Source organism: Schistocerca serialis, unplaced genomic scaffold, assembly GCF_023864345.2.
Source record: "Schistocerca serialis cubense isolate TAMUIC-IGC-003099 unplaced genomic scaffold, iqSchSeri2.2 HiC_scaffold_659, whole genome shotgun sequence".
NCBI classification, from domain to species: Eukaryota; Metazoa; Arthropoda; class Insecta; order Orthoptera; family Acrididae; genus Schistocerca; species Schistocerca serialis.
This window is the reverse complement of record NW_026048254.1, coordinates 52,501-67,500: the sequence shown is the minus strand read 5'-3', so window position 1 is coordinate 67,500 and position 15,000 is coordinate 52,501.

Below are 15,000 nucleotides of genomic sequence, written 5' to 3'. Positions count from 1 at the left end.
CTGACGCGGAGAAGGGTTTCGTGTGAACAGCCGTTGCACACGAGTCAGTCGATCCTAAGCCCTAGGAGAAATCCGATGTTGATGGGGGCCGTCATAGCATGATGCACTTTGTGCTGGCCCCCGTTGGGCGAAAGGGAATCCGGTTCCTATTCCGGAACCCGGCAGCGGAACCGATACAAGTCGGGCCCCTCTTTTAGAGATGCTCGTCGGGGTAACCCAAAAGGACCCGGAGACGCCGTCGGGAGATCGGGGAAGAGTTTTCTTTTCTGCATGAGCGTTCGAGTTCCCTGGAATCCTCTAGCAGGGAGATAGGGTTTGGAACGCGAAGAGCACCGCAGTTGCGGCGGTGTCCCGATCTTCCCCTCGGACCTTGAAAATCCGGGAGAGGGCCACGTGGAGGTGTCGCGCCGGTTCGTACCCATATCCGCAGCAGGTCTCCAAGGTGAAGAGCCTCTAGTCGATAGAATAATGTAGGTAAGGGAAGTCGGCAAATTGGATCCGTAACTTCGGGATAAGGATTGGCTCTGAGGATCGGGGCGTGTCGGGCTTGGTCGGGAAGTGGGTCAGCGCTAACGTGCCGGGCCTGGGCGAGGTGAGTGCCGTAGGGGTGCCGGTAAGTGCGGGCGTTTAGCGCGGGCGTGGTCTGCTCTCGCCGTTGGTTGGCCTCGTGCTGGCCGGCGGTGCAGGATGCGCGCGCCTGCGCGGCGTTCGCGCCCCGGTGCTTCAACCTGCGTGCAGGATCCGAGCTCGGTCCCGTGCCTTGGCCTCCCACGGATCTTCCTTGCTGCGAGGCCGCGTCCGCCTTAGCGTGCTCCTCCGGGGGCGCGCGGGTGCGCGGATTCTCTTCGGCCGCCATTCAACGATCAACTCAGAACTGGCACGGACTGGGGGAATCCGACTGTCTAATTAAAACAAAGCATTGCGATGGCCCTAGCGGGTGTTGACGCAATGTGATTTCTGCCCAGTGCTCTGAATGTCAACGTGAAGAAATTCAAGCAAGCGCGGGTAAACGGCGGGAGTAACTATGACTCTCTTGGCGGGAGTAACTATGACTCTCTTAAGGTGGCCAAGTGGCGGCGGTGTGGCTGCATCCGGACTTGGCTTTTCGAAGTGCGGTCTTGATGTAGTCGTGCTGCTGCTGCGAGGTGCCTTCCTTGGGTTATAGTTACAGGGAGAGTGATGCGCAATACATGGGCCTAGCCCTCTTAGCCTCTCCTCTCCTGCGGTCTTCTCCCCTTCTCGTGGGCCCGCTGATTTTTTGCAGAGTGGAAGACCGCACCAGGGGCTTGGGGGGGTTACCAGCCCCCCCTCGCATTATCCCTTTATAGTTGGGGGCAGCCGACAAGAAACAAGAGATGGTGGCCCTTCCGCTGAAGGTGCCACCCCAGCTACCCCAGCACCTATCCGGCCAACCGGCCGTAACGAAAATGCGATAGTTTGTGTAGCTCCCTTTGCTTGCAGTGAGTGCCACCGCACTTTTACCACGAAGAACGGTCTCGGGGTCCATCGCCGCCGCCAACACCCTGCGGCCGCCAACGCTGAGATCGTGACGGAGAGGCATCGCGCGAGGTGGACGGAGGAAGAAGTCCTGTCGCTCGCCAAGGCAGAGGCCGAACTGTTCCTGGAGAGGGACGCCCGGTTCTTCTTTGTAAATCAAGAACTTACCAGGATGTTCCCCGACCGAACGCTTGAGGCAATCAAGTGCCGACGGCGGCAAGCTGCCCACAAGCAGCTTGTCCGCCAATTCATGGAGGCACTTGAGATCGGTCGGGGTGAAGAGCCGGCGTCCCGCCGTGGAGCAGCGAGCTCGCTGCCTGACGCGGGCGAGGCCGCTGCGCCGCCCGTCGACGCAGCCGAGGACTTCGCGGCCGACACCACCGGGCCGCCGCCGGAGGGGCCGACTGACGCCGCCATCTGGGAGCATCTGGCGGGGCTACCTGCTTCCGCCCAGCGTTTCTCTGCCCTGGATCGAGTCATTGGTCTGGGGCGGGGCACGCCGCCCGATGTCATCCTGGGCATGCTCCCGGATGCCCTTGCGTCGGTCGGGTCCAGGGGGGAGAGGTCGATCACCAGGACACAGCGGCCGCGCCAACCATCTAAGCGGCCGCCTGCCGCCCCGCCGCTGCAGAAGCGCAAGCGGCGCCGCTGGGAATACGCGCGGACACAGGACGCCTTCCGTAGGTCGCGTGCGCGTTGCGTGCGCGGCTTGCTGGACGGCACCCTGCTGCAGCCGCCACCCGACATCCCCGGTCTGCTGGACTTCTGGGCGGACCTCTTCACGAAGAAGCCGATCTCCACCGCCGGCTTCATCCGTGACCGCCTTCTCCCGCACTCGGAGCCTGTCGCTCCTGAGTGCCTATGGGGGCCGGTCACACGTGAGGAGGTCGCTGCTGCCTTGCCGCCCAGGGGATCGGCAGCCGGGCCGGACGGCCTGACTCCAGCGGAGCTGCGGCGCCTGCCGCATGAAGTCCTGGTGAAGCTCTTGAACCTCTTCCTCCTGGCCCGCGCCCTCCCCGAGCGTCTGCTTCGCGCCCGGACGTCACTTCTCCCCAAAACGGCTGCACCAACATCCCCCGCTGACTTTCGCCCCATTACGGTCTGCTCGGTGTTGGCGCGGACCTTCCACAAGGTTCTCGCGTCACGCCTGATGCGTGCATGTGCTGTGGACGAACGTCAGCGGGCATTCATCCCCCGGGATGGGATGTTGGAAAACACCTTCATCTTGGACACTGCTCTCACCGACGCAGTCCGCTCCTGTCGCTCTGTTTTTGTGGCATCGATCGACGTCTCTAAAGCGTTCGATTCGGTGGACCATGCCGCCCTCCGCCCCGTGCTGAGGGCTCATGGCCTGCCGGATTGCTTTATTGAGTACGTCGAAAGGTGTTACGAGGGTAGCACGACGGTGATAGCGGGCGGCGCCGACGTGGGCGTGCCCCTGCAGCCGGCTAGGGGTGTGCGTCAGGGTGACCCCCTCTCCCCCCTCCTTTTCAATTTTGCGGTGGACTATGTTTTGAGTCAACTTCCCTCCCACATCGGAGCTCGGATCCTTGGTCGCAGAGTTAACGCTGCGGCCTTCGCAGATGACGTCCTGCTTTTTGCATCGACCGCGAGGGGATTGCAGTCCCTCATCGACGCAGCCGTCGCAGCCCTCGCCCATCTGGGGCTGCAGATCAACGCCCGGAAGTGTTTCACCCTCGCCTTAGTCGCGTCTGGGCGCGACAAGAAGGTGAAGGTCGACGCCGACGTTACCTTCAAAGCGGGCAACGCCACCGTGCCCGCCCTACGTGTGGGTGAAACCTTCCGGTACCTGGGACTGCAATTCTCCACCGCTGGTCGCTGCGTTTTCAACCCACGACGCCACCTGGTGGAGCAGCTGGACGTCATCTCCCGAGCTCCGCTCAAGCCGCAACAGCGCCTCCACGCCCTCACCACCGTACTTCTGCCTGGCCTGTACCATGGGCTGGCCCTCAGCCGCACCCGAGTGGGTGCGTTGAAAGCGGCAGATGTGACCATCCGTGCCGCCGTCAGGAGATGGTTCCGCCTTCCGGCGGACACTCCCCTGGGCTACTTCCACGCTCCTGTAGCCCAGGGAGGCCTCGGCATCCCATCATGCCGATGGATGGGGCCAACACTTCGCCGGTCCCGTCTCCTGGCGCTGAAGAGGATTGGGCCAGCCGCCGACGGTGCAGGCCGGGACGAGGTGCAGCGTGAGATTGAGGCGCTGGAGCGGCATCTTATGTGGGAGGGCCACCTCCTCAAATCGTCGACGCAGGTTGGAGAGATGTGGGCCGCGCGCCTGCACGTTGCCTTTGACGGTGCGGCGCTGTCATCTTCCGCCGCCGTCAAGGGGCAACACCAGTGGGTCGCTGACACCAGTCGCCTGCTATCTGGGCGTAACTTCATCGACGCTCTCCGCGCCCGCATCAACGCCTTCCCCACGAAGGCACGGCGCAGTCGCGGGCGGGAGGCGGACACCAGATGCCGCGCGGGCTGCCAGGCCGTAGAAACCGCCAACCACGTGTTACAGGCTTGCTTCAGGACGCACGGGTCCCGGGTTAAGCGGCATGACGCGATCGTGCGCTATGTCGCCCGTGGACTCGCGCAGAGGGGCTTCAATGTCTCTGTGGAGCCCCACCTCCGCACACCTGAGGGAATCCGCAAGCCTGACGTGGTGGCGGTTAAAGACGGCATCGCCCGCGTCATCGACGCCCAGGTAGTCGGAGACCATCTCCGGCTCGACTGGTGTCACTCCGAGAAAGCGGCCTACTACAACACGCCGTCCATCAGGCGTGCCATCTCCAACCTGCACCGTGACGTTGAGGAGGTTACAGTGTCCACCGCGACATTGAATTGGAGGGGTGTATGGTCTCCAGCGTCGGCCGGAGATCTCTCCGCACTTGGATTTCGACCCCGGGAACTGGCGGTGCTTAGCACGAGAGTACTGCAAAGCTGCTGCACGAGCTATCGCATTTTCGAACATATGACGGCGCACAGTCCGATGGAGCGAGCCGGCGTCGGATAGGATGCTGGTTATTTTCTTCGCCTTGACTCCTGGGGCCTATCCACAGGAGGAATAAACCGTCTTTGTTCTTCCTTCTTTATGTCTTTAATTTGTGTTTTTGTTGTTCTTCCGCACTAATATATATGTATATGTGTATGTTAGTTATATACTTTTATCTTGTGGTACCGCCCTGTAAGTCCCCACCTCGGTGGCGGACATGGCGTCAAACACCTGCCACGCATTATATATGTATATGTATATATTTTTGTGTTATTCAAGTAATTGAATAAAGACGGCTGTTGATAGCCAAATGCCTCGTCATCTAATTAGTGACGCGCATGAATGGATTAACGAGATTCCCGCTGTCCCTTATCTCGCCGCTCAGCCGAGCGCCCGCGTGCGTTTTCGGCTCCCGCGCTACTTCGCGATTGGTAGGGAACAAGTTTGCCGATCTCCTCGAAAATCTGCATAGTGACTTCGCGTGCGACCTTTAAGTATGTGTAGAAATTTCGCGATTTTTCTACGTGTGGTTGGTGAATTATCGGAAGTTTAGTGTCCGCGCTATTGTCCGTGCTCGCCACAAGTACCAGCCCGGGCTGGCTCCCGCGTGCGCCTCGTCTGCGCGCCGCTAAGCTCGCGCGTCCGGTCCGATGTCTTCGCACATTATTTCGAATGTATCACAGGCATCGCCGTGAAAATCGGGACATATCTGCGGGCATACAGATTACGTGCGGTGCAAAAATCTCAAGCCCGTAGCCCAAACGGTCTCTAAGATATGGGATGTGGAACGAAACGTAAGGTGCCGCCGGTGTATGTGTAACGTAGTAGCCACTCCAACGTCGCTGTTATGGTGAAGAAGTGCATCGATCACGTCGAAATAATAAAGGAAGCTGTGAAATGCTCCAGCGTGTGCACCATATAAATTTGGCTGTTTTCTGATAGTAGTTTATCCAGTAGGAAGTGTCTACTCGTCGATCAAATTTGTGGTCAACGAAATTCTGTTTTAGTTTCCCAATTCTTAAGAAAGTGCTTCATCGTGCTCCACGAAATATCTCCAGACTCCAGCAGCGCTCCTGTGATGCCGTGGAAGACACTGTTACTGTAAGTGAAGCTGTTATACTTTTAGCAATCTGCAAGCTGTCCCACGCGAGAAATGACTTGCGCCGCGATTCATAAAATCCTTCCATAGTGAAAGTAAGCTAAAAAAAAAAAAAAAGGAGGTAAAGCGAACTCGAAACACGGACGTGCATGCCTTCCCCTGCAACGTAGTAATCTTAAAAAAAAAATTACGAAATTTGTAAACTGGCAGACCAAATTGCGTCGGTTGACACGCACGCCGTTTTGAAAAGCGAGACGGTCGCGGTAGTGCGCATGTAGTATCACTTTACCATAAGAATTAATGCAGTAGTGGGAAATGCGAACACATGACACGGACGTGTATGCTGTCCCCTTAAACGTAGTGTGCTTAAAAATTTTCTGGTAACTGTGAACTAAAAGATCAAATAGCGGTTGTTGGCACGACCGGCTTCTTAGACCGTGACGGACACAGTCGTTGCGCATGCAGTAGTAGCTCTATTTTAAAAATAAATGTAGTAACGAGAAACACAAACTTATAAAACGAAAGCGTATGCTTTCTCCTAAAACGTACTGTGCTTAAAACAACTTATGAAAGTGTAAACTAAAATATCAAATAGCGCTTGTTGGCACGCGTGAGGCGAGCGCTGGCTGCTGGGCATGTCGGAAATTCAAACACCCAGTATCAATAGACTTTGGAAGCTGGGATGAATGTAAGAGGAGGAAAAGAGAGTTCACTCTATCCCCTTTCATGCAATGTGTGGACGCAATATTCATAGTCAGGTGTTAAATATCAAATAGGAAACGTACTGTGAGCCACAACGTCTCACAGAATTCGGTCCGCACATTGGAAATCCGAGCCTTGCACTGACAGGACAGAGACGATCTGCAGAATTCTAGGTGACAAAGTGAGAGAGAGGACTATCCTCTCTCATACATAGTGAAAAAAAAAAAAAGATCCCCAGTGCCTTAGTATTAAGAATCAAATAGCTTTAGTAATGTTGTAAACAGCGTCTCCCCTGGACTTGATGGCAGCTTCGATGCAGTACATAAACTGCAGTTGAGAGAAAAGACTGTGCAGCACTAGGGTAGGAATAGAAGTAGGATTATTACTGTATGAACCCCTGCGTACGTGACTCTGTGTTTCTGGGGCAGCGACGGCGTGCGGGCGGCACTAGGCTTCGCATTCCTTCGCATTCCTTTTGTTCTGCTGCTGCGCGCCAGCAGACCAGCCGCGAGCGCGCCCTCCCCTGCTGCAGGCAGGCGGCCGGAAGCCTGGTCCCCAGCTGGCAACGGTAGGCTAGTCCCCAGCGCAGCGAGTGCAGCCACCACTCTAGCGTCCCGCGGCAGCGTCTCGCCGTAAGCGGCGCGGCCCAGCATCTCCTCGCCAGGAGCCTGTGGCGCGTCAAATAAACACAAGAAAGTGGCGGTAACCTGTCGCCGTAAACGGCGCGGCCCAGTATCTCCTCGCAAGACGCCTGTAGCGCGCCAATAAATGCGAGAAAGTGGGAGCCTCACAATCACCACCACATGAAACTGGTCAACATAAACTGCCTTGCGTAACCCTCCGAAGTAGTGCACCAAAATGGGGTCTAGAAAAGACAGTATGGCCCCAACAAATGAGGTTGGTAGGCAGTCAGTGATCAGCATGCATGAGGAGAGCACTAAATCAAAGGAGGACACACAAAACATGGTGACAATAAGAGAAGAGATGGAAGCATATCTCTTCAATGAAACAAACAAAATCAATAATGGGCAAAAAAAATATATCCTGGGCAAATTATCCGTGTATGAACAGATATTAAAAAAATATGAGGCAGAAATAATAGGATTAAAAACAGAACTAAGGTGTCTCAAAAACGTCCACCTCCATACAGCACCAGTGCAGGAGACGTATGCTGCAAAGGTTTCCTCAACAGCTGTAGTCCCAAAACAATCTGTACCCTCAAAACCCCAAAACAAGGTTTTGGTCATAAAGCCAGACGAAACGTCACATAAGGACGGAAAGCAGGTGGAAGAAACAGTGAAAAAGGTCATAAAAACAACACTCAGAGATGTAAGAGTTTCGAAATGTAGGACCTTGAAGGACAATAGCGTCATTATCGAAGTTCCAAACGATGAGGAGGCTGACAAAATTAAAATGTGCGAAGACTTTAGGAGTTCAGGTCTAATTTTCTCAAACCCCAAGAAGAGAAATCCTAGGGTAATGGTGTATGATATCCCCAGAGACATGGAAGAAGAGGCTTTAAAATCCGAACTGCACGAAAGAAATCTCTCCAGGATAGGAATGACACTAGAGGAAGTGACAAATGGTACCCGAGTCGTTTTCAAAAGTGGACCAAGAAATAGGGACGTAGTAAACCTGGTACTTGAAGTAGCACCAAAAACTTGGAACCACATAACCCGACAAGGTCGTATATACCTCAGCTGCACATCCCACAGGGTGCAAAACTATACGAGCATTAGCAGATGTTACAAGTGTCAGGGATATGGCCACACATCAGCAAGGTGTACAAGTAAGGAAACCATCTGTGGACACTGTGCAATCCCAGGTCACAGCTTTAAAGAGTGTGAAAAGAAGGAGCAACCACCACAATGTGCGAATTGCAAGCGTGGGAAGAGGGATTGTAACCACTCAGTTCAGGACCAAACTTGCCCAGAGTATAAAAGAATAAGGGAATTAGTAAACCGAAAAACCGAATATGGCGAGGAATAAAAATGAAGAAGCACCCTATGGTAACAAAGCAAGAGAGTTGGGAAAACACTCAGTAAAGTTTCTGCAGATAAACGGCCAGAGGTCTAAAACAGTCCCTGGCCAACTTGTGAAAAGAATGGAGGGGGACAAAGTAGATGTACTACTGGTGCAGGAGCCATACACATTTGCGGACAAAATCAAAGGTTATCCTCCAAGTTTTCGAGTCATTCACAGCCCTCAGCATGGAACACCAAAGGCGGCCATAATAATTAGAACCAAAGAGCTAAATGTGCTGCAACTCACTACCCTATGTGATGCACACACAGCTGTTGCAAGTGTAAGTGGGTCCTTTGGAGAACTCTACCTCGTAAGCATGTACTGTCAATATGGCCAACCTCTTGACCGCTTCCTACAAAAACTAGAAACAATTATCAACAAACTGACAGGAAAACATGTAATTATAGGGATGGATGCAAATGCAACCTCCCCAATGTGGCATGGTAACACAACTGATGCTGAAGGAAGGATACTGGAGGACTTCATAAGCCAGCACAACCTTGTCATAATAAACAAGGACTCACAACTAACAACCTTCAGTGGGCCAAATGGCGAAAGCAACATAGATCTCACTCTGTGTACAGCAACAGCAGCAAGAACTGTAGCAGAATGGATGGTGCATGAAGAGTGGACAACCAGTGACCATAGAGCAATATCTTACACTGTGCTACCTCCACAAAGAACGAGACAGGCAACAAAACAAGGAAAATACAACACACACAAAGCAAAATGGCCAATATTTGACCAATGTTTTGCAGGTGAAATAGCCAATCAAATGAACAGTGCGGAAATGAGCGTAGCTGGAAAAGTGAAGCGCCTGGAGGAAGCAATAAATTTAAGCTGCCACAGATCCATGAAGAAAAGGACACAGCTGCAGGATTCCGTACCTTGGTGGAATGACACCCTCACACAGCTTCGACGCGACACAACAACTGCTCGACGAAACCTACAACAAGCACGCAAGAATGGGGATGAGGCCGAGACTGAGGCAGCCAAAAGGAACTACAACAGGAAGAGAAATGAATATACAAAACAAATAACAAATGCCAAGGAACACACTTGGAAAAAATGGGTAACAGACTGTGACAAAAGCAACAATCCCTGGCAAGTAGCACAGGAAATACTCAGACCAAAACGTGGCACTGATAATGTACTTAGTAATATAGAACTTCACGACCAGACTCACACCCTAACATGGAAGGAGACCGTAGAACACCTGCTAAAATCCTTGCTACCAGATGACAATCCAGAGGAGGATACAGCTGACCAGGATGCAGTAAAAGAAGGAAACAAAAACTATGACAACTCAGTCACTTCACCTGAATTCACACGTGAAGAAATTGCTGCAGCCATCAAAGCTTGCAAACCAAAGAAAGCCACTGGCCCAGATGGCATCGATGACAAAATAATCAAAAGGATATGGCATACACACCCTGACATACTAATGGACATATTCAACTCCTGCCTAAGGGAACAAACAGTACCGGAAGCATGGAAAGTAGGAAGAGTATGCATACTGCTGAAATCGGAGGAGAAGCCAAGGGATGAACCAAAGTCATACCGTCCCATCTGCTTGCTTGCCATACTCGGCAAGGTGCTGGAACGGCTGATTGTTGGCCGCCTCGAGGAACAGTATGAGAAGTCAGGCCTCAAAGCTCCAAACCAGTTTGGCTTCAGGCAAGGTGCCTCCACAGAGATGGCAATCCGGCAAGTCTTAAACACCACCCAATGTGAAGAAAAATACGTCATGGTCATCTTTGTGGACATAGCAGGAGCCTTTGACAACCTATGGTGGCCAAGCATAATGAGGCGCCTAAGAGAAATGGACTGCCCACAAAACATTTACCACCTTATGGGAAGCTATCTTAGACACCGCAAAGCCATGGTAGAAACCAGTGCTGGCACAACTGAGAAGGTTATCACGAAAGGCTGCCCCCAGGGCTCCATCTGTGGCCCCTTCCTATGGAACCTTGTGTTTGATGAAATAGTGAAGGAAGATGATGGAGATAAATGGATGAAGGTGGCATATGCCGACGACCTCGCCATCGTGATAAAAGGCAACAGTAGGAAGCAACTTGAGGAGAAAGGATCACAAGCCATTGAAACGATTGGGGAATGGGCCAAAAGAAATAAGCTACAGATCTCCAGACCCAAGACTGTAGCTATGACACTAAAAGGTCATTTTGATAGAGAAAGGCCCCCACAAATAAAATTTGAAGGACAGAATATCAGGTTTGTCTCTGAATTCACGTATCTGGGAGTCACCCTCGATGAAAAACTGTCCTTCACCCAGCATGCAAGAAGACTGCAACAGAAACTTGGTGCAATCTCAGGCGCACTAGTAAGAGTGACGAGAACAGAATGGGGTCTCAAACGACAGTCCCTGAAATTAATATACAGCGGTCTTTGCCTCTCAATATGTCGATACGGTGCTGCAGCATGGGGGGATAGAGCAAACAACAGATACATCCAAAGGATCCTATTTGCAATACAGAGACCTTTTCTGCTACAAATGACCAGGGCATGCAGAACAGTATCTAATGAAGCCCTGCAGGTGCTTGCAGGTTGCTTACCACTGGACCTGGAAGTCATTAGGGCAGCTCTTACCTACCACACAAGACATGGTATTGGTGGAAGTGTAGCAGGATTTCCTGTGCCTGACACACAAACACCAGGGATAAATCAAACCAAGGCCATAGAATCCCTACTACAAGCAGAATGGCAGACAAGGTGGGAGTCCTCAGACAAGGGAAGAGACATGTACAAATGGTCTCAACAGGTCTCTCACTGGCGTACCGGATGGACTAAAACGAAAACACCACCCTTTTCACTCACCTGTCTCCTTACTGGACACGGGTTAAAGAAGAAACTATGGGAACTAAAAATTGAAACGGATCCTACCTGCACCTGTGGAGAGGAGGAAGACATAGACCATATCCTCTATGTATGTAGAAATTACGAGGAACAAAGACACAGACTTAAAAATGCTGTGGGACATAATGTGTTCAACTCGAAGCGAATGCTGGTGGAAAACGAAGAAAATTACACTGCGCTAAAACTCTATGCAGAGGAAGTTTTCGAGATCAGAGATGTAGCAAGGACAATCGCTGAAATGGGTGAAAGTCTATAGCAATTTAAGAAACGACCTATACTTAGGTTAACCGATATGAACAAGCATATAGTTCCACACACATAAAAATAGTTTAGTCATTGGTGGGTAGATATAGATATATTACTTATATGTGTAAAGTGAACATAATTCAAATGCTGGTGTAGACATGGGTTGACACGCAAAATGAAAAGACAACAAGCTAAAAATAGGATATAGATGTATATATTCGTAGGTAGTAAAAGTCACAGAGTAGTTTGCCACATACAAGTAGTATATAGTTTAAGAGTGTAAATACAAACATGTACTACATAGGTGTAAGTGCTTATAGCATAAGATGCAGGCTGCTTGCATTAGCACACTTAAGCAAATAGCTTACAGACAGTTGCGTGGCAATGTGGACATATTTTTAACCGCCAAAGTGAACACATGAATGAGATATGTAAGCACAAGGTAAAATAGATGTATAGATACAACAATGTTCTCCTGTATTTCTCCTTTGAAAATGTATATATATATATGTATGTATGAATTGTATGTATGTACCTGAAGGTAAATGGTGCCACAGAACCTGGACAACCAGAGTTCGTCAGCATGTGGGTCTGGCCAACCTGGAGATCTACCTCCCGTGCAAACGACATGCTGTCTGTGGATGCTATATCCCTGTCACAAGGGTCGGTGACAAGGTTGGCGGCACCGCCTCCACGTGGTTCCCCGTGGGCGCCTAAAGGCGGCTGAAGGTGCTCCTCCTAGTAGGAGGGTCCATTCCCCCATCCAGGGGGTAGTTTTTCCAAGACGGTCCCCCTGGGGGTGGAAACTAGATGGTGGATCATGGGGGCGAAATTGAAGGGAGTATGAGCGAAGGCTCAGGTATCCCTAATGACATTTCCCCTCTGGTGAGGGGTATCCCCAAACTAGTGATCCCATGTAAGGTACTGTCCCTATCCCTATCGCGCCCCGGTGCTTCAACCTGCGTGCAGGATCCGAGCTCGGTCCCGTGCCTTGGCCTCCCACGGATCTTCCTTGCTGCGAGGCCGCGTCCGCCTTAGCGTGCTCCTCCGGGGGCGCGCGGGTGCGGACTGCGGACACACTCCGGTAGTGCTACAGGAATGGCTTTCAGAATATGACTACAAAAAAGTAGACTGGGAAAGACTCTCCCGGGAGTATAGCCCGCCGGAGCTGGATGAGGCTCTCGAGATTGATGAGATAGTGGAGCAGATAGTTAATAGCGTAAAGGAGGTAATTGACGCAGTCGTACCAAAGAGAAGCAGAGTCCAAAGCGTCCACCCGGCACCATGGACTCCAGAACTAAGTGACCTACGTCAGGCTACGCGCAGGGCAAGACGCAGGTATCAGCGCACATTCAACCCACAAGATAGAGAATATAGACTAAACATATACAGGCAATACAGGGAGAGATATAGAAGAGAAATCATAGAAGTGAGGAAAAGAAGTTGGGAAAATTTTGTAAGAAATAACTTAGCAATGGATCCCTGGGGAAAGCCTTACAAGCTAGTAAGGGAAAAAATAAGAGCCCCAACAGTCCTCTCATCTATAAGAATACCAAATGAAAACAGAACGACCACAACAAGACAAGAGACAATAACGGTGCTCCTCCAAGCCCTGCTACCGGATGATGATCCCACTGAGGACACACCGGAGCAGGCAGCTATAAGAGAGAGAGCACAAAGAGAATATAATAACAATATAATAGTCTACCCCTTCTCACCGCAGGAGGTGGTAGAAGTGATATCAAACCTAAAAAGAGGAAAATCTCCCGGACCCGACAGGGTTACGGTCGAGGTTCTTCAGGCAATAAAAGAAAAAATAGCTCCAATATTGGCAAGTCTTTACAATAAATGTTTGGAAAGAGGCACTTTTCCAATAAGATGGAAAAGAGCGGAAGTAATAATACTTAGGAAGCCAGATAAGGATCCAATGGAATGTAAAGCATATAGGCCAATATGTCTGCTAGATACCATGGGCAAAGCCCTAGAAAAATTGCTCTGTGCGAGACTGACCGGTCACCGAGAAATGGCAGGGATGCACGAGTGGCAGTTCGGATTCCGCCGTGGAAAATCGACGGAGGACGCGATCAACACTGCGGCCGAACTTGTCAGCTCGTCGACCTGTACATATGTTCTAGGAGTAATGGTGGACATCTCAGGGGCGTTTGACAATTTGTGGTGGCCGGCGCTGTTTACCTGCTTGCAGGAAATGCAGTGTCCGGCAGCACTATACAAATGTTTCAAGAGCTACTGTAGAGACCGGGTGGTACAGATGACGTCTCCGAATGCGGTTGTGACTAAGAACATCTCTAAAGGATGTCCACAGGGATCAGTTTGCGGCCCCATATTTTGGGACATAAATATGGAGCCGTTGCTGCACTCCCTGCAGCAGGAAGCATCAGTATTGGGGGCCGTTGCATACGCGGACGACCTGCTAATTCTAACGCATGGAAACAGCAGACAACAACTGGAAGGACGAAGTAGAGAAATAATGAAAATTCTAACTACCTGTTGTCGAAATTCCAAGATGGCAATTGCGCCACAGAAATCTAACTATATGCTCTTGAAAGGGAAAATGTTAAGGGATCCGTCAATCAGGATCGACAACGCAAACGTAATAAGGAAAAACGTAAGTAAATATCTGGGTGTCTACCTGGATCAAGGATGGAACTTCAAGACCCACATCGACCAAGTAGGAGGGAAAACATTATCGATAATGCACAAGCTAATAAGAATAGGACAGCAACGATTTCATTTACCGCCAAATGTCATCAAACTATACCATGGCAGCTTGCTAGTGTCGATGATGGGATATGGATCGAGTTTATGGGCCCACAGGTTGCGCCTTCTGAAGCCTTCCATGGCTGTGAGGAGAATACAGAGAAATATACTACTGCGATCTATAGGAGCATTTGGAACAACACCGACAGATGGGTTACTAGTCATAATGGGTCTGTGCCCATTAGACTTACTAATAAGACAGAAAGCAGCCAATTATTGGTTAAAGAAGGGTAATTTTGACAAAATTAGGGAAATAATGGGGAAACATTTGGGAAATAAAAAAGAAATAAGAGATGAAACAATAAGCATATGGCAACAACAATGGGATAACTCTCAAACAGCAAGAAGGGTCTATGAAATTTTTCCGAATATAAAAGAAAGATTAAAATATAAAAAATTCCAACCAAGTCAAGGTCTAATACATTTCCTCACAGGGCATGGACCCTACCCTGTGTATTTACACAGGATAGGGAAAAAGGAGACAGAAGAGTGCGAATGTGGGGTCCAGGTAGGCACCCCAGAACATGTCGTATTAGAGTGCACCACTCTCACTAGAGAAGTTCAAGAGGAAAGGTACAGACTAAACACCAACACTATACGGGAAATAATATGGGATGAAGAGAAAGTACAAATATTAGACAAAATAACTACAAAAATATCAAAAGTAGCTTTACAAATGTATAATATATAGTACTATAAGAATAGCTCGACTATGACAAGCACTAGGGGACATGGCCTGCCAAGCCCCTGGTGCCTACCGGACAGGAAAAGAGAT